Below are 13,867 nucleotides of genomic sequence, written 5' to 3'. Positions count from 1 at the left end.
TCTTTGCACCGGGTTGCGCGAAAAAGGAAGACAGCAACGACGGCGGAGGCGGGATTCGCTCCGAAAAAGCGGAGCGTGTTCTTCACGCTCTGAAACTCGCCACGTGACGCGCGCGTAATTCGCATTCGCGAAAGAATATTTTTAATTATTCACTTTTTCCTCGCTTTTTAAAAAGAAGAGCCTTTACTCCGAAAAAAAACCACGTGCCACCAACGAGAACCGATCCGTTCGCAATTACAATAAATTCTGCTTCCGAACACCCCCTTATCTCGAAAATCGCACTTTCCACCCTTCGAAAGTTTTAGTTTCCATTTATAGTTTAAATAGATCGGCACTGTGGAGCTAAACACATCTAATCTCGTTTCGTTCTCATTATCATTCGAACTGCAACAGAGTTTAAAAGCTCTCCACTTACAACCGCTATTAAAAATTCATGTTTCTTATAAGGATGTAATTATAGTTTTCTTGCGCACCGGGTGTAAGACCCAAGTTTTTCATATTTCCAAACAGTTTCATGTTTTTTTCCTTCAAAACACACACACATACACACACACACACACACACACACACACACTCTCTCTCTCTCTCTCTCTCTCTCTCTCTCTCCACACACATACACACACACACATACACACTGTTCAAATGTAATATTAAAAAAAATCAGATGTTCCTTTATTTTTTTATTTCGAACCACATTCCCGAGGAAACCTGCTGCTCCATTTTCTGTCATATACAAAGAGAATAGTTTTCTTGGCAAATCCAAAAAAAATTTGACCAGGTACAAATCTGTAAAGAATTTTCTTGAATCATCAAATTATGTAGAACACACACATACACACACACACACACACACACGATAATAATATTGCGAAAATTGTTTATCTCCTAACAACCAATTTGAACGTCGCACAACAATTTTCAAGGCTACAAAAAAATTATTTTCAGATTTGTATCTAGTCAAATTGTTAAATTTGCCAGCAAACCTGTTTTTTCTATATACAGTTTGCAATTTGTCGACGAGAATCGCTATCAGTATCGCTATCGACTTGTTTCACTTTCAAGGCAAGTCACATGGAATTAGGCATTTTCGTTCTCTCCGAGTTTTCGAAAAAGACGACGACGACAATGTCAACAACGACAACGATTCGGCTTACCTTAGAAATCCGGCTGCGACTGCGGTGACAAAGTCGTTTATTTGCTACGAGCGCATTTCTGCCGCGGACGATTTTGCACGCGTTCGACACTTTTTCCCGAATGACGTGGCAGAATCGCAACGTCACCTGCCCTTACACGGACAATTCCTGAGGGATCACTGGTGGCACAGATAGCGGGGGAAGAAAATTGCACGGCACTTCACTCGATGATCTCCCTCCGTCCGTCGGTCCTCGCGCGAACAGAAATTACCGTCGACGATCCTCACGCGAGTGACGACGACGCGACGTGAGGAGGGATGCAAACGAGCTCTCTGAAGTCGATGCAGCCACCAATCCTCGTGGACGATAAAGCGCGCCGTGGAAAGCCGCATGCGGCAGCCGTATGCGACTCCGAGAGGAAGGTAATTCCGCCTCCCGTTTGCAGTGTCGCGAGACGCTCTTCAAGTCGGCACAAAGGGCCGTCTAGTCACCTCCCTTCGTCGTCGCGAAGGGCAGTCGCCAACCCCGTGTTGTCGCTGAGGTCAGTAAACCTCGACCGGCGGCAAAGCGCCGGCAGTACATACACACATACACACACACATACACACACTCTCTTTCTCCCTCTTTCTGTTTCCCTCTCGCTTGCCTCGGAAAAACAGGAGACGAAAAAAAACGCGCGACTTTGCTCACGGAACTTTCGCACGCACGTTGAACGCACTCACAACGTACCTCGATCTTTTTTCCCTTTATCCTGAAGGCACCGTGGTTTTCACTCGCGGATTTTTCGCACTCGGGTTTTTTTTCGGGTAGGTGTTGTAATCCACCCCGTGGAATGGCGTATTGTTGTTCCTCCGCTCGTTCTCCGAGAGAGTTTCGAAGATCCGGGAGTGGATGATCCCGAACGAGTTTACTCACAACCGAGATCGATTCTTCACGTCCGCGTCGGAATTGGCGAAATTCGCCGGGGATTGTCGGGGGCGAGCGACTTTTTCCTTTTATCGCGAAACGTGGGAAATACCACCGATGAGCGGCGGGCAACCCGGGGCAAAAATCTCCGGGCTTCTTCCACCCTGGAGATATTGGTAGGGACGTCGAGCACAATGCGAGTCTCGCGATCACGAATCCTCGCACTCGATCGACGTACGAGTCTCCTCTTCCCTCCGCGACACTATTCCTCACCCCACACTATTTTCCCCTTTCACTCAATTTTTTCACGTTCACTCTGTCGAAACCTCGGCACACTTTCCGTTTCCCTCCCGCCGGGATATCCTCCCTCGAGGCGAGTTAATAAAGATCCCCCGCCGAGTTCTCACTCACTGAAACTTAAGGGAGGAATATTAAAGAGAAACGCTGCTTGTGTTTATCTCACTCCGATCCTCGTCAAGGATGCTCCGAGATTTCACTCGCGGTTCAACTCGGTCTCGTGGCGACGCGTTCGAGATTTGCGCTTTTCTAAATCACCTTAGATTCCCGAGCACATCGCTGTCTACCGTCGCGAGAACACTCTCTGCTTCTGTCTCTCTCTTTCTCTCTCTCTCTCTCGTCACCAAAACGACCGTCACTCGATGGCCGCGCGCGGCACACTGTTGCTCCGCACGATCGTCCGCAGCTTCGAGCTCAGCGCCGCTCGCTCCTCGTTGCCCCACCAAAGGTGCCGCGCGACTCGCCCCTACTCCGGCAAGACCATCCCCCCCACCACGCGCCGCGCTGCGTTGGTGCGATCCTCCCCTCCCTGCCTCGAGACCGACCGAACGACCGACTCTTCTTCTTTTCTCGGGTGCGTACGGCGAACTCCCCTTTCTTTCACGAGGGTGCCGATCACAAAACCGACGGGGGGCGAAAAGGATACCGGAGTGCGGGGAAGGTACAGAGACGACGTTTCGACCTCCTGACGCACATGTAGAGCGCGTTTGGGAGGAGAGGGAGAAGGGGATGGATGGAGAGCTCGAATTTGTACCCTGCTCTCCGATTCGTCCTCTCGGGTTTCGGGCTCGAGGAAGATCCCGGTTGTTATCCCGATGATTCCTTGATTGTTGGATTTGGCTTATGTGGAAAATATTTATTTACTTTCGCTGTCTCCATCGGACGTGGCGGAGTTTTTTTATTTAGATATTTGACCGATAATAAATCATGGCAATCTGGCGCTACTCTTATCATAAATATAAAAGAAATCAAATGTTTTCCGAGGGTTAATAATCCTCGATATGATATTAATATTCATTTCTAAAAAGTACGAAAAGTGCAACATTCGTACAGTGAATTATTTATGCCTATTTTCATCAATAGTAGATTAATTTTATTTTCTTATTTAAAATCTACTCTATTTTTTTCTAATTTTTTTGAATTAAAGGAAGAACAAAAGCAAATTTGCCAAGATTAATCTACATTGAAAGAAATGGGTGTAAAGTTTCAAACAAACTTGTCACTTTTTACTTGTCACTTTCTTGTATTTTTTTCAGACGTGTTTCTATCTTTTATCGCAATTAATTTATATAAAATATGTATTATATAAATTATATACTTTATATAAAAAATTAAATTATATAAAAATTTATAGTTTAATATTCTATATAATAGGATACAAATGTGATTTATTTTTTGAGAGCTCACAACAATATAACTTGAGTTAGGATTAACTTTCTGCGTATCACGTTGCGTAGTCGATCCAGTTTGGTGTCCTTCAGGCATTCAAAGGATCATTATACCTGCCTGCACAGTGGTGCCCTCTCAAACGTGACAGGATTCTATCACTCACATAAGATCAAGTTTTATACCACGACACGCGAATAATAAAATCTTAAAGTCGCATTATTAAAGATAAACATTTAGCTCACCTTAAGAATAAAAGAAAAAAGAAGTTATATACGCGGAAAATGATGTGGTCGAGTAATTTTCTCGCTGTAGCAAGACAATGAAGGCTGAAAATTATTCAATAAAAAGAACTCGAAAGAAAAACGTATAACGTATTTTCTCTTTCTCACTCCCCCTTTTTATTCCGCAATAAAAACATGACGCAAAAACATGACTTCTTTTAAAGAAGGTATCAATTCGTCGCGCAACGTCTGGAAATATATCGTCGTCAATTTTATACACGCACTCGAATTCGGAGACGCGAATTTGCAACGGGATACGTCTTCGCGTGCCGTCTTTCCTTCGTTCTCCTCTCCCTCTCTCTCTCTCTCTCTCTCTTTCTCTCTCTCTCTCTCGCTCTCGCTCTCTCTGGGAAGAATGAGAGAACGCGCGAGTTTACATCTCGCTTGCCGACGGTAGTCTCGCGCCAATGGGCTGGCACAATGAAGCGCAGTCACTGTAAGAACGACGGAGCGCGCGTCTCGTCGCGGGATTCTGTAAATAAGAGACGGCGGGCGGGAGAGCTACGAACTTCACAGCGACGACGACGTTGTCGAAACGACGTCTTACTACACTAATTCTTGCGCGAAACAGGCGAGCCGCCGTTGTTCCTCCCGCGAGAAATTTTCTCGCCGGTTGTCGAATCCAGGGATCGATCGATCGTCAAAAGACGACGACTCCCACGGGAGAGCCTAATCGATTAGCTGCGTTTGACGCCTTCACTTAATCTCTCTCTCTCTCTCTCTCTCTCTCTCTCTCTCTCCTCCGCTTCGGAGGAAAAGTTTTTCCGCCCGCGCGGATTCCTCTCCGCGAGAGATCGTAAAGGAGTCCCGCCGCCCGTTAAGTGATATCGATTGCGCCACGTTGCACTTTCGAGCCCGCGGTGCATAACGGATCACGTAATCGATAATGATCGCCTTGCCACCGTACGCGTTGTAATTACCCCCCCCGCGAAATGTGGGCGATTTAAAATGCATATATAGAAAATTGTTTTCGCGCAGCGAGGTGAATTTGTAATTTCGAAAATAACGGGCTGCCATTGTGATTATTGGACATTTCATTTCCCTCCCCTTCCCTCGCCAGTATATTTACTCATTTCTATATTAATAATTCACTTTCAGAAATTGAAATTTATTAAAACAAATGTATTTCTCTCTATCGCGAGTAGAATGAGGAAAGAGAACGATCCACCGGCGATTTTAAAGTCATTTCTCGACTTATGAAGATTAAATATTCTATCTCATAGAATTTATCTCCCTATTTCGTCCCATTTTTATAAGATAAAAAATTTTATGATTATAAATAAGTACAATATCTACTTTATTCGCGCTTTATCGTCGATTTATTGACAATACGCGTTTCATAATTTACGGAGTTAGGCGACTCGGCGTACGAGCCACGTTCTTCTTATCTTGAGGACCGCTTATCAGGCCGGCACCTCAGTCCGCAGGAAGTCCGGATTAGATGGACGAGGTAACGGAACGTCCGTCTTCTTATCGACGGCGGCGGAAATCCGTGGATCTCCGGCGCCGGAACTCGCGGGACCATAATTCGACGTATGTGGGTCATTTAGCTCTCGCGAGACAGCGAGCGGAGAAACGTAGGTGGAAAGAAGAACGAAAGGGGATATCCTCTCGGACACGGGCGGGATATGCAGCACGTGGACGGATATCCAGGCGCGCTCGGGAGACCGGAGCAGAAACGTGCCCGAGCCTTCGACGCGTCTCGTAATATTATAGGATCCCCGCCGGCAGGACGTGTCAGATCAGAAACGTGTCAGAATGACCATTACTCTTGAGAAGAATAAAGAATTGCGGAGGAGAAATTTTATCCTCGCGCCACATGATACGATTTTTCATAGTTTTCATTTTTTCGATTTCACGCGATCGCTCTCCCTCCTCTCTCTCTCTCTCTCTCTCTCTCTCGCGCGCGCGCGCGCGCGAGAAACAATACCGGAAGCTGCGAAATGTTTGCCGAACGAGTCGCGCGAGCAAACATTCGAAGGAATTTATTTTATTGGTCGTCTCGGATATGCCTGCGATTTGAGATTAGTATATAGAGCGGAAGAGAAAGTCGCCTCCAATTTTTCGTTTAATTTCCACCATCGCGTAACGCACAACTTTACAATGAATTATCTTGTTGTTGCATTAAGCAACAAGATAATATTTATTAACACTAAAAAAAAAAAATAATACAAGACATAGCGTTATAACGAAATTCATTATTGTAGACATGGTACATTTGAAATCCAAGCTCATGTATATACGAAATAAAGTCCATCTAATAACGGGATACGCTATGTACTTTGTGAAAACGATGCCCGTCCTTCTCGCGAAAACGTAATCCACCTCTGCATATACTTAACATACAAAAATATATGCACACATATGAGGAGTTCCTAGAACGTGTCCTGAGCGTCCTATGCACGAGTATCCATATTATGATGCATGTCATTTCCATAATTATTAGCTCTTCTACACGTGACCTATTTTTCCCGCATAATACCACAATCTCGGTGTTGTCTCATTCTTTTTCAAAGAACTCTTCAAAAAATGCGTTTGTAATTTTACCCAAAAATGGATGGCCCGAGTACATATACGGCTATGCTATTTGCACGCCTTGCAAATTACAATCCGAAATATATGTATATTTTTCTAAAAATTACGTTGATATATTAAGCTAATATTTAACAGCTAATATTTAATTATTGAAGAAATATTAATATTAAGAAAAAATATATAAAATTAAATAATAATAATAATAATAATAAGAATATGACATATATGTGTTTATTCTTATTATTATTTAATTTTTATTTATTTATTTTATATTTTTACATAACTTCTTTATATTCTTTTATATCTTATATTTTTATATCTTTTTATATTTTTTTACATTTTATTTATTTATTTTTTTAAATACATTTTTATATAATTTATATATTTTTTTAAATTTATTTGTATATGTACATTAATAATAATATTAAATATAATTAAATACAATTAAATAATATTCTATTTGAAGAAATATATACCAGATCGTCACAAGCACTATTATTAAAGTTCATTTCACTTTTTCATCACTGATTTGAGAAAAGTCGTGAGTCAAGACTAAGAACACTTCTCAGACTACCACAATCTTTATTCTATCCGGGAACTACCGTACGTAGTTTTCAACCCTCCGGAAACCGAGCGAACGGTCGTGCCGTGCCGCGTCGCGACGCTGGGAAACGGTAAAAACGAACAAACGGGGGTTACCGGCTGTGTTATACAATCGTAACGACGCGGTGGATGGAATTAATTAAACGCTACCGCTCCTCGTCCCCTCGAACCCTCTACCTCTGCCGTTTCCCATCGCCGCTACCGCTGCCGCCGCCGCCGCCGTTACCGCCGTCGTCGTTGCTGTATTTACTCGGTGGGCTTTGAGGATCGAATTGCAGGCGCCCCGTGAGAGAGAGAGGGTTTCGTTGTTTGCACCCCTCCTCCTCGCCGTACGACCGGCCGCGTATCCTGTCTTCCACCCGCGTTGTCCCCTCCGCCCGTCTCCCTCCTTGCTCCCGGCATCAACCCCTTCCCAATTCGCGGCTGGTATTGCGAAACTATTGGCGGATATCCGCAAATACCGCCGTACGAGTATTTGGAGGGTTTTGCAGGGAGGAGGGTTAGGGAGGAGGTAGGACGAGGGAGGAGGAGAGGGGACGATTCGGACTACTTGTCCTGTTGGCTGGCGGCATTGAAAACTTCGTCAAACGAGACCGAAGACAGGTCCCGGGATGAGGAATTCTTGGGAAGGGGAGGAGGACTGGAGAGATGTATTTACCGAACAGTTCGAGATCAAAAATCGCCCCTCCGAAGGGAGGCCTAAGCCGCATACAGAAGAGTGGACAATGGTGGATACGGTGTCAAAGCGAGCCTGACCGAATAGAAGCAGATTTTATGAACAAGTTGACGATTCACAGAAATAGTTACGTTGACATGCTAAGAATTATGTCGGTGGTTATATCGAACAGCTATTATATCTAAATATTGGATCGTAGGAAGAAGAAAACAGTTAATATTAAATAACCGAACGTTGAACGTTTCCGTGACTTCGACGGAATAAATATGGCAGAAGAAAACAACAAACTCGTGTATGTTAAAGAATAAAATATAATATTATAAGCCGTTATTCTCGATGTATATGTTACATTATTAAATATTAAATGGATTCAATGGAATTGAGTGGAATGATGTGGGCGTATGACGGGCAGACAGCTACAGAAGGATGGATGGATATACGGGGAAAAGAGAAAGAGAAAGGGCAGTCGGCTGCAAATATCGGCGCGTTGGCGCGCCAGGTCGATACTCCCGGCCCGTTTTGTTCTCGAAGACATGCCCAAAGAACGTGTGGGTAACTTAGGAGCTTTGTTGGCACACGTGAAGTATCCCGCGAGCGTGCTAAGAATGCCGCAGGTCGGAAGTTATGCTTCGGTTTAATGGATCTGCTCTCGCTGGCAACGGCGAGGAGCCCGATGAGAAATTTTCCCCAACTTTCGAACCCACGGACTCGCCGATCTCCGGCTAAATCGCGCTGAAAACTTCCGTTTTCTCCGGCACTTGAAATGTATAAAACATCTATACCGCTCTATTCTCCGTGCGATCGCGGTCGCAAAAGTTTCTCTCGCCACCGTTTGCTCTCCCGTTTATATCGGGCGCGTAAAATAAAATATGAATACACTTTTCTTAACAAATCTAAACATTTTGATCAAATATCTGCCGAATCTGCCGAATAATTTTATTGGACCATACAAAATTGTTACATAGGACGCTTAAATATATGATAATAATTTTTGATCATATCCGGCAATCAATTTGAACGAGGAACGAGAAAAACACATAATAATTTTGAGAACTCGAAAATTATTTTCAGATCTGTATCCGGCAAAATGTTTAGATTGCCAGAGTACAAAATATTTTTTATTGGAATAGGATATAATCAAATATTATTTGTCGCTAAATACATTTTTAAGTTTAAATGTATAATCCTTTCGGCAATTTAACGAAACTGCATTTTTTTTTATTTGGAAATTCCTTTTTTACGTTCGATGAAAATACATCGTTCTCTAAAATCCATCGTTCCGCGCCTTTACGGACGTTACGTCAAACGTGTGAGGGGATAATCGCGCGGTGAAATATTATCCGCTGGATGCGTCCCTGCCGTCGTGTTTCGTTCGCCGGCCGACATGTTTTCCTCACTAACGAGGAAATGTCGATGGCGATAAAAATTCCGTCATAGATATCGCGCGACCGCAGGTGCGGTTGATGAAACGGTGAGGGTTACCCGGGCGTTGTCGGTGGTGCCCGACGTGGCGTTGGTGTCAACGGCGCGACCCCGGGCCAGCCGACTGCAAATATTACCACGTCGCGTCCGATCGCCGCCGCTGCCGCTCTCGTCTGCATGTTGGTGTTTCCCGAGGGATATTCCCGAGCATGTATGCCCGAAAAAGCTCCCACGATGTTCATGAAACCGCGACCGTCGCGCCGCGCCGCGGGCGAGGATCGACGGATTCAGCACGCCGGCAATTCCGCACGAACAGCGCCGAAACACGTCAGGACTAGTTCCGGAGTGATCCTGTCGAGAATTAGAAGATCGGCGCTGGTTCGCTCGCTTGTGTGCTTTATCGATAATCAATCGGGAGTCCGCAGAAATGCTCTCCGACCCTTCCCCGTTTCAGCGCTAAGGAAATCTATGGACGGCAAGATCTGCGGAATAGAGAATGGATGTGATTTAGGGATCTATAAAAGAAGGGATCTGCCGAATGGAGAGAGAGAGAGAGAGAGAGAGAGAGAGAGAGAGAGAGAGAGCTGCGGAAATAATATAAAAGGGAGAAGTTTGAAAAATGTATGACCGGAAAAAATTGGATCACGATATAAATATTTAAATAATCATGAATGATGAAAACTTACAAAAATATGACTTATTGAGAAATTTTTATCAAAAAAAAATATTTACCGGACGTTGGAAGGGAGCACGTTAGACAATCCAAGCGATGCAAATGCATTTTATTACCTGTGATCCTTTCACGAAAACTTTGAGACACCATTAAAACCACATTGAACACTTCGTTAAAACTGAAAGTAATAGCGCGATGGGTAAGTGCGATAATTCGAGGGACTAACGCCAGGGTCGTAAACACCGGAGAAAAATAACGCGGGATAATGGTGGTGCTGTTTAAAAACAAGATAATCCCTCTTTTTCTTCGAAGGGGAGGGGGAGGGATAACGTATATCGGTGGCGCCTAACGTAGACGCCGAAAGCTTTTTTGGAAGCACTCGAGGCGTGCCTTGTTTGCCGACCCGCCACCCCGTAAGGTGATGCAGCGAATTTCCCGAGTGTTTGTTAAACATCCTCGTCGCCTGTATACTATCCTGTGAGTACACTTTTCATAGCCTTTTGCAAGTCGCCGGGACTATGTCGTTAATGTATTCTAAACGCCGGGTGGAACTCTTCCGTCAGAAAAAAATGGACGTTCGCTATCGAAAATCTTCGAATCAAAAGTCTATAAAATACTAAATTAAAATTTATACGAGATATAAAATTTATTACCAATCTTAGAGAATTTCTTGGTACACACACATGCGCGCGCGCGCGCGCGCACACACCACACACACACACACACACACACACACACACACACACACACACACACACACACACACACACAAAATATTTTATATATATATATATATATATATATATATATTCGTAGCTCGAAATTTATTTGATTCATAATGAATATTCGTGTTTTTATTTATTATTAAAAAGAGAAAATTCTAAGAGAATTAAAAGTTATGTGATCTTATAAATACGCATAATATTTATCAACGATAAATATCTACAAAGTAAAATTTTTTTTTTATGAAATCATCATCAATGGCACGAATAGAAGTATTATGCGTAAAGTTATGGAAATCTCTCGGAACTGTTACACACATTACTTACGAGCGATGACGCATCGATAAATAAACCGAATAATCTTCGATTTCTACGCGTGCATTGTAGGCTTGTTTAATCTGCCTCAAAAATATCTCTGGGATATCCTCCTCAAAAAAAAGTCAAACTTGTCAAAATATCATATGTCAGAGCGACATTCCGAGCACAAACTGATATGAACTTCGATATGTTCTGCATTTTTAAAACTACGTCTTTTAAAAATAACCAAGAAAAGAGAAACTACGAGAGAAAATATATTACATAGGATTTCATATCATGATGAATTGCTATAATTATAAATATCATAATCAAGTCTGGAATAAACATTTCTGAAATTTCAACAAGGAACCGCGTTCGCGCAAAACCGCGGCCTCCATGTGAAAATTGATCAACGGAGGCATTTCGACGCGTTTCGACACAGGATGCCAAACGAGCCGCATGTAAATCTTTTTCGATTTATTCGATTTATTCGGGCGAGAATCTCTCTCTAAGGCTCAAAACCCCCGTCATAACATTCCTCTTTTTCTCCGCGGCTTTTTCTCCATCAGCTTTTTCGATGCCGGCCATTATCGCTCGATCTGATTCATTGACGCTTATCCATGTTTTATGTCAACCCTTCCCTTTACCTGAATAGAACACTATGACACGAGTTATCGGAATATTATCGGTCAGTGAACCCCCGGATACTAACGATAAGTGGTCACCGCAATTTATCTGCAAATGATTTCTAGACCACGTCAGATAAGACGAGCTAAAAATAGATATGATCGAATGTTTGTATAACCGCGACTAAAAAAAAGCGAGTTATCGAGAGAACATCCGGTGAGTTTGAGGGATTCTGCATCAATTTGCTTAATATAAAGTGACAGGCACGACAGGCGAGAATCAATCTCACGCTGCCAAATATATAACTTCGCTATCTTGCCCAATCTAAATTTATATCCCGAGACTCTCGACTTCCGACACCCCCATTGATGAACTTGCGCGTTGAAATTAATAATCAACGCTGAGTAACGAGCACGTTGACGACAAGTAGTCGGTAGTCCTCATCGATGCACTCGGCGATCGCGTCGACGACGTCGGACACGAATTAAACGGCACCCTTTGACCCGGTCCGTGTCCCCTTCCCTCCCCCCTCGCCTAGTCCGTGCCCCCTGCGTCGCAGGTGTCTACGTACGGGAGAGTCTCGGTTCACTGATTTATGGTGCAAAAAGAAATCGCCGGCGTAGGTGGATGATGATTTATCGTCCGGGAATAAATTGCGGATACCTACGGCTGCCAGAGGTCGTCACTCCATACACCGGAGGACCGACACGCGGGAGAGACAGAGGGAAGAGTGAAGCGCACTCGGGGGACGGCGGAGGGAAGGGGGGAGGGGAAGGGCTGGAAAAATCAGGCGGAATTCATAGTTACGATACGGCGGCGGCGCGCATACATTGTGCATACTCGCAAATACACACGCATGCATACACGTACATAGGCGGAGGGAGAGGGGGGGGGGGAGGGGGAGGGGACCGGTTTATAAATTTCTGAGACTCCCGATGAAACCCCGAAGCCTTGAAAACGCGGCGCGGATTTATCGCCAGATCCGTCGCACGCAGCCGCTTTCGTCGAGTCGCTCTTTTTTTTACTTTCTGCCTCTTTTTTTTCTCTCTCTTTTTCGATACTCTCTTCTTTTTCTGCGCGACTGTACGCACACTCCGCCGGAAACTTAATAAATCGCGAGCTTTTTGTTACAGCCACCGCGCCCGCCGTCGCCCGGCCGCGCGACGATTTAGCAGTTTTATTCGCGCCCTTCGGGAGTAAATACTCCAGGGCGGGGGGGGGGGGAGGAGGGAGAGAGTTTGTTTTAACGTTGCGAGAATCTACGATTCGACCGAATGTTTGCGCGCGTTACCTTCGTTAGGGATTGAAATGCCTGTTCTTGTTTCACGATCAAGAATAGAAAGAAATTGCATTTACGCTCGTTACGAGGAATGCGTAATCTAATTGGAGTTTGAATAATCGATATTCTTCGTTAAAATAATATCGGCAAAAGAATGAAATATTGCATCGCAAAGCTATAATAATATTAAAAATAAAAATTCATTTGTTGCTATGTGTCTTAATATTTTATACAAATCCTGCAAAATCACACGTATCTATATCGCACGACAATGTCCGACCAGAAAAATGGTGAACTTTCGAGTTTGATATTCCATCCAATTTAAAAAATATTAAGAATATCGACTATCGACCATTTTTTTAGGGATATAAAGTCATGTTTTCTATAGTTTATCGATTGACATAACTTACACGGCCTGTATTTCTCTCGTGAGACGAGATTCGAGTTATCGCGATGCAAACACGGGACGGCGATAACGTTTCTCATGCATTCATTCGGAAACGCCCCGATATTTCGACCGTGCCGTGGTTATTTTCGGCATCGCGTATATATATTTCGATACTACACCCGTCGAGAATTAAAAAAAAAAAAAAAACCCAGATTCAGAAGCCGCGCGGCGGTGTGTTGCGGACGGACTCGCAGAATGCATCGCCGACTCCCGTGACTGTAATTCATCCCGGCGCGCAATATGAAGTGGCCCTTATGACGAATGTTGGCTGCGTCGGGTACGAACGAAGAGGAAAAATGGGGGTTGGTGTCTTTCCCCATCGGTATCTTTCGCCGATTCCGTCAGAGCGAATGCGCTTCGAGGGAGTCGCACGTTTTTTTCGTAAAAAAAAAGATATCCCATGTTTCTTCCGCGCGGTTGGTCGTCTCGTCCGAAATTCTGCGGGCTGTTTTTACTTTGATAAGTTTGTGTGACAAACAAAATCACAGGAGAAATTCCAGGCACAGGCTGAACGTTAACAAAAAGTGAACAGATAAGTATATCAGTGAGATTAGAAGTTGAAATTTTAACGATATATCA

At 43.9% G+C, this 13,867-nt stretch overlaps 1 protein-coding gene across 14 annotated transcripts in view; it reads right to left on the bottom strand.

Annotated features, from left to right (window-relative positions):
* pxb (putative Hedgehog signaling attenuator pxb) overlaps positions 1 to 13,867 on the bottom strand; it is a 347,458-nt gene that overhangs the window by 102,565 nt on the left and 231,026 nt on the right. Inside the window, exon 1 of one of the 14 annotated variants that reach the window (XM_089071036.1) lies at positions 1,155 to 2,904. The exons of the other annotated variants lie outside the window; for them this stretch is intronic. The gene's annotated coding sequence lies outside the window, so the exon portion shown is untranslated. Of the gene's footprint in view, positions 1 to 1,154; positions 2,905 to 13,867 lie in introns of those variants that run through there. 14 annotated transcript variants of the gene reach the window in all.

Source organism: Pogonomyrmex barbatus, unplaced genomic scaffold (genome assembly GCF_055798465.1).
Source record: "Pogonomyrmex barbatus isolate J1 unplaced genomic scaffold, ASM5579846v1 scaffold11, whole genome shotgun sequence".
NCBI classification, from domain to species: domain Eukaryota; kingdom Metazoa; phylum Arthropoda; class Insecta; order Hymenoptera; family Formicidae; genus Pogonomyrmex; species Pogonomyrmex barbatus.
The sequence above is the reverse complement of the archived record's forward strand: the minus strand, read 5'-3'. Positions and strand labels throughout refer to the sequence as shown.